At 41.3% G+C, this 13,730-nt stretch overlaps 1 long non-coding RNA gene across 1 annotated transcript in view; it reads left to right on the top strand.

The window, feature by feature from the left end:
- LOC122554764 overlaps nt 1–10,344 on the top strand; it is a 13,871-nt gene extending 3,527 nt beyond the window's left edge. The window contains exon 3 of the long non-coding RNA XR_006313069.1: nt 10,238–10,344. This is a non-coding gene — a long non-coding RNA (uncharacterized LOC122554764). The remainder of the gene's footprint in view (nt 1–10,237) is intronic.
- Nucleotides 10,345–13,730: the final 3,386 nt, after the last annotated feature.

Below are 13,730 nucleotides of genomic sequence, written 5' to 3'. Positions count from 1 at the left end.
AATGATATCATGGTTTCTTCTTTGTCTATGTGTATATTTCTGATGATGTCCAAGTATTCCTGTGTTGATTGTATAGAGTGTTTGGATCCGCTGACCAATTGTTTCAGTTTCTGTTGTAGTTCTTTGGCCAGTTTGTATGATGGTGTCCCTGTCAGTGATACTATGGGTCTGAGTGGGATGTCATGAATTCGACTGGGACAACACTACTATCACAGGTCAAGCCAGACAGAGAACAGCCAGGGAATTCCTAGAGGCATGGCATTCATCCACAAACTCCATCAACAAACACATCGACCTGGACCCAATATACCAACCACTACAGCGGACAGCTGAAACTGACAATCGGAAGCGGCAGGGACAGACCACTATAAACACCGGAGGAAACATCAAAGAAGCGCTTCACAGGAGGCTCCCAAGCACTGATGATGTCGCCTAGCCAGGGGACGAAACGTTTGCAACAAAAACTTCCAGCTCGGCAAACAGAACCACAACAAAAACATTCCTACTCACTGAGAATTACTTGGATATGAGGACAGTTGACCAATAACAAGTAAAACCGCAATGTCACAGAGTCATACACAATCAGGATACAGACTCTCCTCACCATCCCAGACAAACAGAATAGGACTAAAGAGATGACAGCGCTGTGGCATATAATCAGATGGAAGAGGGTCTGGGTGTCATCCACATTGACGTTAGGTTCTAGATGTACCAAAGCTTTAGGCCGAACAAAGTTCTTGATTGTTTGTTGTCTTTTCTCCTCAATTAATGAATCAGTATCCTTCTATTGATGGAAGCTAATATATAGAATGGTCTCAAAATGGAATACTTCATGTGCACTGCTGCCACTTGAACGTGATCCATTGCTGGAAGAGTCCTGAAAAGCATTTATGTTGGATTGGTATGTGTCAATAGATTCAGGAACAGATTCTGCAGGTTAGAAATGGAAAATGTAACCTTATGTTTAAGAAAGGAGAGATGAATCAATTTGATAAGCAGGTTCTTGGAGCTATAGACAGATGAGGAATGGGCGCATTACTAGTGCAAACACTAATTAACCATTACAAACATAAATAGAACAGGACTTCACCAGAAATGTCTTCCCTCAGGTTCCAACTCTATGTGACCTGACACCACTGATGATCCAGGTTAGATATTACTACATAGCTATCGATCCATATATTACACCTCCACTCAAATTATCTCTACTCATAAACTGTTTACGTCACACACTACAAATTAATTAAACTGTTATGTTCTTCCTTCGTCTGCCCTCCTCCTATCTCAGTCCTTTCCGTTGTAGTAATAGGACAGAGAGTATGGAAAAAGTCAGGAGTCTAACTGCAGGTACGACAGGTAATGGAACAAGTATGACAAGGGGGGTAGTCAACACAGCACTGAGGATGTTGTGCTTAAATGCACACAGTATATGAAACAAGGTGAATGAGCTTATAAAGCAGGTTGAAATTAGCAGATACGATGTCAGTAGTATCACAGAGACATGACCATAAAGCGATCAGGAATGGGAACTAAATATCTAAGGATAAACAACCTATTGAAAGGAGAGGCAGATGAACAGAGTGGGGTGAGGTCTTATTGTAAAAAAAAAATTAATGATGAAGGGCTTATGCTCAAAACATTGATTCTCCTGCTCCTCGGGTGCTGCCTGACCGGCTGTGCGTTTCCAGCGCGACACTCTTGACTCTGATCTCCAGCATCTGCAGTCCTCACTTTCGCCTAGTTGATGTCAACCCAACTGTGAAGCCTCTTCCATGAGGTCTTATTGTAAAAAAAAAATTAATGATGAAGGGCTTATGCTCAAAACATTGATTCTCCTGCTCCTCGGGTGCTGTGCACTTCCAGCGCCACACTCTTGACTCTGATCTCCAGCATCTGCAGTCCTCACTTTCACCTAGTTGATGTCAACCCAACTGTGAAGCCTCTTCCAAGGATGCCTACGTTGAAGAAGTTCTCCTCCTCTCTTTACAAGGACCTCAGTGAGTCTCTATCTCTCTTACTGCACTCTCCAGGTCATCTCCTCTGCCCTGAAGCTCTTCAGCTACATCCTTAAGCAGACTCACTACCACAGCCACATCTCCTCCTCAGTGCCTGCCAATGGAACCAAATGATTCCACATGAACTCTGATTCCTCATGAAGGGTTCTTATCCGAAACGTCCACCCTCCTGCTCCTCAGATGCTGCCTGACCAGCTGTGCTTTTCCAGCATCACACTCTCAACTCAACTATTGAAGTGTGGTGGAAGCAGGTTAAATTGTGGCTTTCAAAAGAATATTAAATAATTTATTAATAATATCAGTATACTACAATATTGATTTATTAATAATGAATATTTGCAGGATTATGGGATAAAGACAGGGAATGTAGCTGTAGGGAACCAAGAGAGTCAGGCTAAGGCAAATATCTTCCTTTCTCTATTGCATCCATACTACAAGTCGAGAAGCGCTGAAAAAAGTTAACAAAAAATGTCAAGTACATGATCCTACCACTTACCTTACAATTGGCTGCGTCCAGATGAAACACAATGAAGTACACTGGATACTAAAAAAGCCTGAAAGTCCTGACAACAACCTGGTGATAAGAAAACAAAGGGCTCTGAATGCTGGACATCTGAAACAGTCAAAAACAAAATTTGCTGGAGAAACTCAGCAGGTCTGGCAGTATCTGTCAACAGAAAACAGAGTTGACATTTTCAGTCCAGCGATGCTTCTTCAGAACGTTCTGAACCAAAACGCTTCACTACAAATCATCTAGTAATTTATGCTCACAGGATATCTCTTCCTCAACATATGTTGCTGGATAATTTATTCATTAAAAAAGGCATACACATTTAGCTAGCTGTTATTTTGCGAGCAATGTCTGGGCTGTAGTACTTCAGACAAAGTAGAACACCAATAAACTTTAAAAATAAACCTAGAAACTTTGCTTGCCCTGACCAACCTCCAGGGGCCCCTTAATGGCTACCCTTTAAACTACTGGATATTGGCTCCAAACAGCAAAGGAAACAGTCTAACATGCAGAAACCATGCTCCACACATAGAAATATGAACAATTGAAATCAAAAATCCAATATCTAGCCTCAAGGCCTCAACTTGTCTGTTTGGAAGGGATTGTTGATCCTCTTAAGATTTGTCTGAAGATTCAACAAGAGACGGCAAAATGTCTACCAGACTGGTTTCCACAAGCCACCTACTTTTCAAGGGACAAACAAGCCAAGTCACCTCTTGGTTCCTTATAAACCTTTTCACTACCCATTAGGTTCAAGTCAGAAGTGTATTACAATAGTCACCTGAAACGACAACACTCAAGAGGTTCAACTTCTTCCAGGATTGATCTGCGACCTTGATTGGAACCTCTGACACTGTCTGTAATATATATTCACCACAGGAGATACTCAAGTTTTGCTCTTATTTCAAAAGCATCTATTAGCCCTGTCTGTGACCTCTACCAAAATAAAAGGAATGAATGATATTAATACAACAGAATATTATGACCTCCAAATCACAAACCATAGTGGTTTTTACACGTCATATTTCCTTCATCCCCACAGAGTTAAAATCCTGGAATTTCCTAACATCCTTGTGGGAGTTTCAGCATTCCAAGAATGGCAGCAATTCATGAAGGCCTGACATCAGTTTTCCAGAGCATTTAGAGTTGGGTAATAAATGAGCCACAATCCTAATAAACATATTTTTAAAACTGTTATAGGAAGCAAATATGCTTTAACATACTTGAATTCTTTGATGCATATCAGCACTATAATATGGTTTTCAATGCTCACCATTATTATGTCCTAACATGATTTTTTAAAATATATATTCAAAGTTCCATTACAGAATGGATCACTGTTTGTTGAACTGCTGGTGCAATGGACACAGGAAAGCAAAATCTCCAGGGTTAAGTGTTGATACCATTAGAAAGACTGAACTCTGCAAGGGCACACCCACCCCACCTGATATCTTCATTCTCTTGAAAAATAAGTAACTGGTGTTAAAAAAATAATTTACAGTTTACTTATTTCAGCAATTGTATTAATGTGACACTAGTTCCCAGCTAAAACTTTAGATTAGATTAGATTAGATTAGATTACAGTGTGGAAACAGACCCTTCGGCCAAACAAGTCGACACCGACCCGCCGAAGTGAAACCCACCCATACCCCTACATTTACCCCTTACCTAACATTACAGGCAATTTAGTATGGCCAATTCACCTGACCCTGCACATCTTTGGATGGTGGGAGGAAACCGGAGCACCCGGAAGAAACCCACGCAGACACGGGGAGAACGTGCAAACTCCACACAGTCAGTCGCCTGAGGTGGAAATTGAACCCGGGTCTCTGACGCTGTGAGGCAGCAGTGCTAACCACTGTGCCACCGTGCCGCCCACTATTGCAATAGATGTTTTTTTTATATTGTTTCTGACAAGAAAATATAGAATAATGTATTAAAATCCCTTAAAATGGCCACCCAAGTGGACTGGGCTGTTAAGAAAGCATACAGTGTTTTGGCTTTCATTAACAGGGGGATTGCGTTTAAGAGTCGTGAGATTTTGTTGCAGCTCTATAAAACTTTGGTTAGACCGCACTTGGAATACTGCGTCCAGTTCTGGTCGCCCTATTATAGGAAAGATGTGGATGCTTTGGAGAGGGTTCAGAGGAGGTTTACCAGGATGCTGCCTGGACCGGAGGGCTTATCTTATGAAGTAGAGTCGATAGCCAGAGACTATTTCCCAGGGCAGAAATGGCTAACATGAGGGGTGATAGTTTTAAGCTGGTTGGAGGAAAGTATAGAGGGGATATTAGAGGTGGGTTCTTTACACAGAGAGTTGTGAGAGCGTGGAATGCGTTGCCAGCAGCAGTTGTGGAAAGAAGGTCATTGGGGACATTTAAGAGACTACTGGACATGCATATGGTCACAGAAATTTGAGGGTGCATACATGAGGATCAGTGGTCGGCACAACATCATGGGCTGAAGGGCCTGTTCTGTGCTGTACTGTTCTATGTTCTATCATTTTGCCTTCACTGAATAATTAGTCCCAAAAGCACTTGAAGCATGACAATGTATCTCCATGTGGTATTTAGATACAAATATATATTTGTCTCATTTGAAATAAAGTAATTTGAAGACATGTCTGCAGATTTAAACAGTATCTATGTTTAGCTTTATGCTTGGGTTTGGTGGAATGTACCATTAGTCTAGTTTGGTACCAATGACATAAGTAGGGAAAGGGAGAAGGACATGAAAAGAGAATATAGAAAGTTAGGTTGAAAACTGGAAGGCAGGATGAGTAGAGTAGTAATCTCAGGATTGCTACCAGTACCACGTACTAGTTAGGCGAGGACAATAGACAGCGAATGCAGATGAACATGTGGTTGCAAGGCTGGTGTAGGAGGGAGAGCTTCAGATATGTGGGTCATTAGGATACCTTTTGGGGAAGGTGGGACCTGTACAAGGAGGATGGATTGCACCTGAACTGGAGGGGCACCAATATCCTGGGTGGGAGGTTTGCTAGAGTTCTTTGGGAGGGTTTAAACTAGTCTGGCCGGGGGGTGGGGGTCGGAACCTAAGCTACAGATCAGATGATGGAGTAGGTAGGGAACAGCCAGATATAGCATGCAGAGAGTCTGTGAGGAGGGATAGGCACTTGTTAGGGCAAAGGTGCAGTCAGTGTGATGGATTGAGGTGTGTCTATTTTAATACAAGAAATATCAGGAATAAGGATGAAACTCAGAGCATGGATCAGTACTTGGAACTATGATGTTTGACCATTATGGAGACTTGAATATCACAGGGGCAGGAATGGTTGTTGGGCATTCCAGGGCTTAGGTGCTTCAAAAGGAATGATGGTTGTGGGGGGGAGGATAAAAGAGGTGGAGGGGTGGCATTGTTAATCATGGATGGTATCACAGCTGCAGAAAGTGAGGTTGTCGAGGAGGGTTTGTCTACAGAGTCAGAATGGGTGGAAGTCAGAAACAGGAAACAAGCAGTCACTTTATTGGGAGTTTTCTACAGGGTCCCCAAATAGCAACAGAGACACTGAGGAGCAAATTGGGAGGCAGATTTTGGAAAGATGCAGAAGTAACAGGACTGTTGTCATGGGTGACTTAAACTTCCCTAATATTGACTGGAATCTCCTTAGTTCAAATAGTTTGGATGGAGCAGTTTTTGTCAGGTGTGTCCTGAATGGGTTCCTGATGCAACATGTATGTAGGCCAACTAGAGGACAGGCCATATTGGGTTTGGTACTTGGCAATGAACCATGCCAGGTGTCAGATCTCTCAGTCGGAGAGCATTTCAGTGATAGTGATCACAACTCCCTTAACTTTTATATAATCATGGATAGGGGTAGGAGCAGATGGTATAGGAAAATATTTAAATGGGGGAGGGGGAATTACAATTCTATTAGGCAAGACTGGATCACCTAAATCAGAAATAAATGTTCTCATGGAAATGCATGACAGAAATGTGGAGGTTATTTAGGAAGCCATGCTGGACAGGTTTGTCCCACTGAGGCAAGGAAGGGATGGTAGGGTGAAGGAACCTTGGGTGACAAGGGATGTGGGACATCTAGTCAAGAGGAAGAAGGAAGCTTACTTAAGGTTGAGGAGGCAAGGATCAGACAGGGATTTAGAGTGTTACAAGGTAGCCAGGAAGGAACTGAAGAATGACTTAGGAGATCTAGAAGGAGGCATGATAAAGCTTTAGCTGGTAGGATTATGGACAACTCTAAGGCATTCTACACTTACGGGAGGAACAAGAGGATGTCCAAAGTGAGGTAGGGCTGATCAGGGATAGTTGAGGGAACTTGTGCCTGGTGTCGGAGGAAATAGGGAGATCCTTAATGAATAGTTTGCTTCAGTATTCACAACTGAGAGGGACCTTGATATTTCTGAGGACAATGTGAAACAGAGTGATATGGTAGAACAGGTTGATGTTAGGAAGGAGGATGTGCTAAAATGTTTGAAGAACATAAGGATAGATAAATTTCCTGAGCCAGACCAGATATACGCTAGGGTACTACAGGAAGTGATGGAAGTGATTGCTACGCCTTTGGTGATGATCTTTGCATCCTCATTGTCCACTGGAATAGTGCCTGATGATTGGAGGGTGGCAAATGTTATTCCCTTGTTCAAGAAAGGGAATAGGGATAATCCTGGGAATTACAGACCAATCGGTGTTAACGTCAGTGGTGGGCAAAGTTTTTAAGAAAATTCTGAGAGACAGGATTTCTGATTGCTCAGAAGACCATCATTTGATTAGAGATAATCAGCATGGCTTTGAGAGGGGCAGGTCATGTCTCACAAACCTTATGGAATCCTTTGAGGATGTGACAATACACATTGATGAAGGTAGAGCAGTGGATGTTGTATACATGGATTTTAGCAAGGCGTTTGATAAGATTCCCCATGGTAGGCTCATTCAGAAAGTCAGGAGGCAAAGGATACAGGGTAATCTGGCTGTCTGGGTACAGAATTGGCTGGCCCATAGAAGACATCGGGTGGTGGTAGATGGAAAGTATTTAGCCTGGAGCTCAGTGACCAGTGGTGTTCCACAGGGATCAGTTCTAGGACCTCTGCTCTTGGTGATTTTTATAAACGGCTTGGATGAGAAAGTGGAAGGGTGGGTTAGTAAGTTTGCCAAGGACATGAAAGTTGGTGGAGTTGTGGATACTGTGGACAGCTGTCGTAGGTTGCAACGGGAAATTGACAGAATGCAAAACTGGGCTGTTAAGTGGATTAGAGGTGCTGGAAAAGCACAGCAGTTCAGTCAGCATCCGAGGAGCAGTAAAATTGACGTTTCGGGCAAAAGACCTTCATCAGGAAAACAGGCAGAGTGCCTGAAGGGTGGAGAGATAAATGAGAGGAGGGTGGGGTGGGGAGAAAGTAGCATAGAGTACAATAGGTGAGTGGGGAGGGGATGAAGGTGATAGGTCAGGGAGGAGGGTGGGGGAGTTGAAATGTTGGGTCACAGGGCAGTGTGGTTGATTGGTGCGGGTGTCCCAGAGATGTTCCCTAAAGCGCTCTGCTAGGAGGCGTCTAGTTTCCCCAGCTGTTAAGTGGCAGATGGAGTTCAACCTGGAAAAGTGTGAAGTGATTCGCTTTGGAAGGATGAATTTGACAGGGTTAAAAGGCAGGATTCTTGGCAGCGTGGAGTAACAGAGGGATATGGGGTCCATGTCCATAGATCCCTCAAAGTTGCCACTCAAGTTGTTAGGTTTGTTAAGATAGGGTATGGTGTGTTGGCTTTCATTAGCAGGAGGGTTGAGTTTAAGAGCTGTAAGGTTATGCTGCAGATCTATTGAGTCCTGGTTAGACCACACTTGGAATATTGTCTTCATTTCTGGTTGCCTCATTATAGGAAAGATATGGAAGCTTTAGAGAGGGTGCAGAGGAGATTTACCAGGATGCTGCCTGGACTGGAGGGCATACGAAGAAAGGTTGAGGAAGCTAGGCCTTTTCTCATTGGATGAGAGGTGACTTAATAGAGGTGTACAAGATGTTGAGAGGCATAGATAGAGTGGATAGCCAGAGACATTTTCCCATGGCATGACTTTAAGGTAATTGGATGAAGGTTTAGGAGAAATGTCAGAGGTAGGTTCTTTACACAGAGAGTGGTGGGTGTGTGGAATGCACTGCCAGTAGTGGTAGTAGAGTAAGGGACATTACGGACATTTAATCGACTCTTGGATAGCCACATTAGATTAGATTACTTACAGTGTGTAAACAGGCCCTTTGGCCCAACAAATCCACACCGACCCGCCGAAGCGCAACCCACCCAGACCCATTCCCCTACACTTATCCCTTCACCTAACACTACGGGCAATTTAACTTGGCCAATTCACCTAACCTGCACATTTTTGGACTGTGGGAGGAAACCGGAGCACCCGGAGGAAACCCACGCAGACACAGGGAGAACGTGCAAACTCCAGAGAGAGTCGCCTGAGGCGGGAATTGACCCGGGTCTCTGGTTCTAACCACAGTGCTAACCACTGTGCCACCATGCCGCCCATGGAAGAGAGTACAATGAAAGGCATGTAAGTTAGTCTGATCTTAGAATAGGATAAAAGGCCAGCACAACATTGATGCCGAAGGGCCTGTATTGTGTTGTATTGTTCTGTGTTCTATGTTCTCATCCCACTACTCCATGGCTCAAATATAAAGTGAAAATACTTTTTCCATTTAACTTGTGGCATTTCTGAAGCCATGGTGATTTTATATTTGAAACAAGTCTGTCAGAGATAGGTCGGGGAGACTAATGGGAACTTGTTTATATTGGGAAGTTTTTCACAAGAAAAAAAGTGTTAGAGTCATACAGCATGGAAACAGACCCTTCGGTCCAACTCGGCCATGCTGATCAAGTTTCTCAAACTAAACTAATCCCACTTGCCTGTGTTTAGCCAATATCCCTCTAAATCTTTCGTATTCATGTACCGTCTAAGTGTCTTTTAAATGTTGTAACTGTACCTGGATCTGCCACTTTCTCTGGCAGTTCATTCCACATATGAATCACCTTCTTTGAGAAAAACTTGCCCGAGGGTCCCTTTTAAATCTCTCTCACCTTAAAAATATGCCCCTAGTTTTGAACTCATCCACCTTAGGGAAAAGACGTTTGCTATTCACCTTATCTATGCCCCTCATGATTTTATAAACTTCGAGAAGATTGCCCACCAACCTCCTGTGCTCCAGTGGAAAGGTGTCCCAGCCTATCCAGCCTATTCTTAAAAATCAAATCGTACAGTCCTGGCAACATCCTTGTAAATCTTTTCTGAACCTTTCCAGTTTAATAATTTCTTTTCTATAACAGGAATCAATCCTTCCCTCTCCAAATGCATGCAAATCCTATCTTTCAGAATCCCCTCCAACAACTTACCAACTATTGACATTAGACTCACTGGTTTATGGTTCCCAGACTTCTCCTTACAGCCTTTCTTAAATAAAGGCAAAACACTAGATACCCTCCAGTCCTCCGGTACCTCACCCATGGCTATAGATAATACAAATATCTCTGATAGATGCACCGTAATTTCTTCCCGACTTCCGACAACATCTTGGAATGTCCATTAGCTTTTCAGATTAGAAACTCAGGAATTCTTTTTGGTTAAGGGAAACACCCATTGTTTGGGAATAGAAGCTTCTTGGCTCCTGAGTGTGAGCATTTTACAGAAGTCTTGGCTGGAACTAGATGTGTAAAACAGGAACTTTCTTTTATTCATTCACAGAATGTGAAAGTCGCTGGCCAGGTCAGGAGGCTATCAGACTGTCAATACAAAAAATTGTAGCCATGGTTAAATCTAGCCGGATAAATGGGAACAGGAAAGGAATTCTCTTTGTTGTGGACACTATGATGGAGTGCTTTTGGAATTAATAAAATAAAAGTATATTACCATGTGTTTCAAAATCTTTAAACTTGTGTCACATGTAAATAGTTTGGTTTATTCTATTTTATCTTAACTTCTTTTGCATAATAAACCTTTATCTTATTGTTAAATCTAAATCCATAGCATTGCATCTTTGCATTTCAGCATGAGCCCATATTGTTAAAACAAAATATTATCCATCAAGCCAGATTTCAGACCAGAATCTGACTTGTGTCATAAGTTTGGATTGAAATATATCACCAAAACATAAAAGACAGCACAAATATTTCTGAACAAGTTCCAATAACTTTTGACAAATACTTTACTCTGAGAACAAGTAAAATTTTTATAAAAACATGATTTAACAGAAGAGTTCAGCATCTGGGGAATCCCTGGACAATTTCATTAATGATCTGTACAGACTAATGAAAAATTGTGACAGTGGAGCTTTGAAACTTGAACTCAAAAAATAGCATTGTTAGAATTATTGATGAGTCTTTGTCAGATCTATTAAAGTCCAAAGAAATTGGGAGTTTTGTGAAACCTATTCCAATTATGTTAGAAGCAGAATCCAGAAAGACTCACAAATGAATCCTGAGAGAAGAGGGACAACCTTATCACAGGATGGTAACAAAAAACAAAAAAAAGGCATCAGTGCTCTAAAATACACATGACAAGCCAATATAAAAAGTAGGTCATGCAGTAAATATGGAGAGTCAGTGTCAATACTGTGAAACAAAAAAGCCCCATGGGCAAGTAATATCAAGGCATAACAAAAGAACCCTATAAATGTAAAACTATCAGAAGAGGAGAGATGCAATCTCAGAGCATTGAAAAACCAAAGGTGTTCGTGCAAAAGAAACACCACCATTAGCTAAGATATCAAAGGTTTTCTTAGACAAAATTAATACTTCAACCAACTTGTGCTTGACAGAACCTGTTTAACTTAATGGGCATTTCACTAATTTCACACTGATACTGACAAGTGTCACCAAGTGTCAGTTCAAAGAGCACGGCTGAAGATGCTGAAGTTACAGCCTTCAGAAAAAATCAATATGGTCTATGTGGACTAACTCAACATGACTGCTATTCCCCAAGTAAAATGTGAACATTAAAGATCAGAGAGGACCATAACACTGCTCTCTCATTAGAGACAGATCACTAGTAATGAGTTTAACCTGATGATCACCATGCTTCAGACTAGGGCAAGACTGAGAAGGCAGGATCTTCATGGTAACCTTGGCTGGTACAGGAATTGAACCTGTGCTGTTAGCATCATTCTGCACACAAGCCAGATGTCCAGCCAACTGAGTGAAATGACTCCCAAGCCTATGAATAACTGTGCAGCAAAAACAGCACAAGAGAACTAAAAGTATTTATGTATTTGCTATCAACAATTCTCACTTTTGAGCTTGCATGCATATCTTGAACTCAACATCCTTGAAGTAGCAGAAGGATTTCAACTGGTTCTAAGGGAATAATTGATCCAAAAACAAAATATTCTCAACCACACAGTCAACTACTGGCAAATTTCACTGGGCTTCCAAGACTCATGGTGGAACCTAACAAGAAAAGAAAGAATCTATTGAGATTACTTACAAAAGAAATGTTTCATGTGCCCGAGAAGAATAAATAGTTGGCAGGCATTAAGAGACTCAAACAAATTCAACAAGAACAGAAGTGTGACAAAGGATGTCCTATCATACCAAGAGGATGTCTCAGTACAAGTGACGGGCATCATGCTCAGTAACCAGAAATCCTCCAGTAACAGAAATAAGAATGCAATAATATCTCGTTCACCGGGAAGACATCCACAGAAGACAAAAGAAAATGCCCAATCTATTCAACAAGTTGAAGTCAAAAGCTTTCAGACTCTTAATGAGAGAGCAGCCTATGGTCTTCTGGGACCATGGCAACTTTCACTTTTGTCTGCAAAGTGAGAATGAAAATTTGCTTGCTCAAAATCAAACTCTATGGAAGCTAGACTAATGCCCACAGATTCATGATATGGTTACAAAGAAATTAGCTGGCTCATAAATCCAGGATACTGTTTTAAAAAAGTAGGTTCGAAAGTACAGCGTTGGTCCCCAAGTCACATCACTTTAATGGTCACAACATAAATTGAAATATTTAACCCAATTAATATTAGGACTATTTACACTTTATCTTTGTAATATATAGAGTAAAAAGATCCATCCTTAATGAATAAAATTATTGATTTGTTGTGAAAACAGGACATATTCAACAAAGATGCAAATCAAACTAACATGCAATTTGAATTCTCTCACTGGCATTTCACATGAGATAAAGAACAAATAACAGTTTCTCAACAGATTTCTAAAATGAAACAGGATAGAATGAAATGTTTGAGATGGCTTTCAGTTGGCATCTTGACACCCCCCCACGCGCACACACACACACACACACACACACAAACACACAAACACCCTCACACAAACACGTACACACACACACATACACACGGACACACACACACGGACACACACAAACATCATTAGAAACAGGCAGTTGTCATCAGGACCTTTTCAAATGCAATGTAGAACTCTTTCAGAGGTTTTTGAGAATAACAGCTGGGTCAGTGTTTCAGTTTTCACGCTAGACCCTCAAAAGGATTTTCTTGGAGGAGCAAAGGATGAGCTAGTTGCTTCCGTCTCTCAGCAGGCTGTTGCCCAAATGAACAACAAACAAAACCTGAAACGTAACAACCATAAACAAGGCATGTGATTTCTGGTGAGTAAGAAGAAGCAATTTGCTTTTGTCTTCCAAGAAGTGACTTAAAAAAAGATGACCCAATCTGTCCTTAAGTGAACCTTTATAATAAAAATTCCAGTTCCCAGTTCCAACGTCTCCTCAGCCTTTTCAACTAAACCACTTTGCACAATCCTTTTAACATAAACCCTCAAAGCATATGAATAATGCAGCCTCATTAGGACAATTTATTTCCACTGAACAGCCTTCTTCCATTGGGAACATTCATGGGATTAAAAGTCCCCCGATTACGTATCGGACTACTATTTGAGTTAGCAGGAAGGAATTCCTCTGTAAAGGAGATGAAATGATCTCCAGAAAAGTATTTAATCTAGCATTATTTTAAAAGATTCTAAATAATGTAAACACATACTAGAGTCTAAAATAGAATTTGATGAAGAGTTGGTTGAAGAATAGAAGAGAGTAAAATAATGCTGGGCTCATGCGGTTTCTAATCAGTATAAATGAATTAAAAATTAAATGTAAACATTTAAAATTTTCCAATGGTAGTAAAATAAGGAGGCAAAATAAGTATAGAGTGTTTGGTATGCTTTCCTTTATTGGTTAGAGTATTGAGTACAGGAGT

This window comes from Chiloscyllium plagiosum, chromosome 11, assembly GCF_004010195.1.
Source record: "Chiloscyllium plagiosum isolate BGI_BamShark_2017 chromosome 11, ASM401019v2, whole genome shotgun sequence".
NCBI lineage: Eukaryota > Metazoa > Chordata > Chondrichthyes > Orectolobiformes > Hemiscylliidae > Chiloscyllium > Chiloscyllium plagiosum.
This window is presented reverse-complemented; position numbering and strand designations above follow the sequence as displayed.